Source organism: Acyrthosiphon pisum, chromosome A2, assembly GCF_005508785.2.
Source record: "Acyrthosiphon pisum isolate AL4f chromosome A2, pea_aphid_22Mar2018_4r6ur, whole genome shotgun sequence".
NCBI classification, from domain to species: domain Eukaryota; kingdom Metazoa; phylum Arthropoda; class Insecta; order Hemiptera; family Aphididae; genus Acyrthosiphon; species Acyrthosiphon pisum.
In genome coordinates, this window is record NC_042495.1 from 118,242,378 (window position 1) to 118,245,173 (window position 2,796).

The following is a 2,796-nucleotide window of genomic DNA, read 5'->3' on the forward strand; positions in this document are numbered from 1 at the left end:
TCTGAGTAACTCTGATCGCGGACAAGAGTCACCTCGCGCGCTCGCGACCCGCCCGACTAAGCGTAGACCGAAAGGTAACTCATGAATTATTACTTTTAGGTAAAAAAGTGTAAGGACAATTTTTTTAGACAATTACTTGATCTAAAAATTTTGTCTAAGCTATTTTTACGAAACCACTTAAATTTTAAGAGATAAATGAAAAAAACCAATTTTTGTGACCTTTGACCTTGAATAAAAAAATTAGCAGCAATAGGATCGATGGGGACTTTTGAGATTTTATTTAGGATGAGGTACTTAAAGTGTGTACCAATTTTCAGCTCTATGCGAATTATTCCGAAGTTAAATGTCTATTTTGACCGGACTAGTGCCTTACTTCACCAGTTAAGGAGCCTCGCTACGTTCATTATTTAAAGGGCAAAATGTAGGCAATTTCTTATCTTACCATAGCCACCCGTTATCGAAGTTTTAGTAGTTAATGATTATTAGATTTTCAATTATGATTCGAAAAAGTTTAAATTGACGGAAGTAGCGAGGCCCTCAATAATTTAGTTTTATAAAAAAATTAGCCACATATTATTAGTATAATAGTATGCTTTCATTAATTAACAAAACTAACACAGTTTAAGTGCACAACATACCTTCGGCATTCAACTTCTTCACTGTAAAAGGTTAGATCATAAATTAATAACAGTGAATATTTACATTATATGTATATAATATTATGTTGCGTGGAAATGTCGGGATAAGAGTTATTTCAGTCAATGGCAACTGTTTTCAAACATTACGTACTGAAGTGTGTTCAGTAGCACTGTGTAGTCCAGTCAAAATAGACAAAAAAACATGCAAACTTCGGAATAATTCGCATAGAGCTGAAAATTGGTACACACCTTAAGTACCTCATCCTAAATAAAATCTCAAAAGTCCCCATCGATCCTATTGCTGCTAATTTTTTTATTCAAGGTCAAAGGTAAAAAAAATTAGTTTTTTTCATTTATCTCTTAAAATTTAAGTGTTTTCGTAAAAATAGCTTAGACAAAATTTTTAGATCAAGTAATTGTCTAAAAAAATTGTCCTTACACTTTTTTACCTAAAAGTAATAATTCATGAGTTACCTTTCGGTCTACGCTTAGTCGGGCGGGTCGCGGCGCGCGAGGTGACTCTTGTCCGCGATCAGAGTTACTCAGAAATTCAGCACACAATAAAATACGCATCCATCACTTTTTTACCTATAAGTAATAATTCATCAGTTATCTTGATTTAAAAAATTTATCAATTTTAATTTATCTTCATAATATCATCCATATTTTTTGCCATCTTTAAAGTACATTTTATGCAACATATTTTTGGTAGTATCCCATAAAGAGGTATTCTACGATTTTATTTTTAATGGTTTTTTAATATTAATAGAAAAAATAATTGACAGTAAATAATTATTAAACTTAAACTATTTATTATAAACTAAGTACAATAGGTAATGATGATTTTTGTTGGTGTCTGGGCTTTTCCGGGTTTTAAAAAGTAAATAGTCTTATTCGTTGGAGTTCGTGCAGTTAGTATTATAAGCAAATCGATATCTTCACCTACAACAATAATTGTATTTGTGTTGAACTGTTCTAAAGCAGTTTCTATTATTAGAACATCGGCGTCATTATTAGCTTGCTTCACAAAAATATTAGCAGTTGTTAATTTGTCAGACAGCATTGCAATGAAACGAGACTTGTTATGGGTATTAGCAAGGAATTGCTGTTGGTTTGTAGGAACAGTCATAAATTGATCAAAAAGGACATCAGAACATGGATTTATTTTAGTATTACGACGATTTTGCTCTGCAGCTTTGATGTTATTTTTATAATCAGTATAGCCACCAAATATTATAATTATGTTATAACCAAAATGTCTATGTAAGTAATGTATGTATTTCTCGAAGATGGCATCGAATATTTCTTCTCGAATTCTCGATCCCATACGACACGATGTAAAATATATCCTCCATCAATGATATAGGTAGTATTTGTGTTATCTATTTCAATATTAACACATTTAAAACAATCATAAATGAACAGATTTTGCTAAGCCATCTGAACGATTCTCGGCTACTTTCATAATATTATCTTTAAACGACAGTGTAGCAACACGATATATTAGTCGCCGATTTTTTTGTGATTTTTTTTTTTCAGCCTCTTCACTAGCTTTATCACCACAAAATAAACAACATGTTTTAAAACAAAAAATTGACGATTATTATTATTATATATATATATCAAGCACGAGTATTCATAGTTTTTGAAATCATAATATATTGGGTGCGATTTTATTGTGTGCTGAATTTCTGAGTAACTCTGATCGCGGACAAGAGTCACCTCGCGCGCCGCGACCCGCCCGACTAAGCGTAGACCGAAAGGTAACTCATGAATTATTACTTTTAGGTAAAAAAGTGTAAGGACAATTTTTTTAGACAATTACTTGATCTAAAAATTTTGTCTAAGCTATTTTTACGAAACCACTTAAATTTTAAGAGATAAATGAAAAAAACCAATTTTTGTGACCTTTGACCTTGAATAAAAAAATTAGCAGCAATAGGATCGATGGGGACTTTTGAGATTTTATTTAGGATGAGGTACTTAAAGTGTGTACCAATTTTCAGCTCTATGCGAATTATTCCGAAGTTAAATGTCTATTTTGTACCGGACTACTAGGTAAGTATTGATAGAAGAAAAATAGGAAATTGTAAAGGTCGGTATAACAGTATTATGAGGGGTAGGTCACCTAAAATTATTTGAGCACACTCATTTTTTT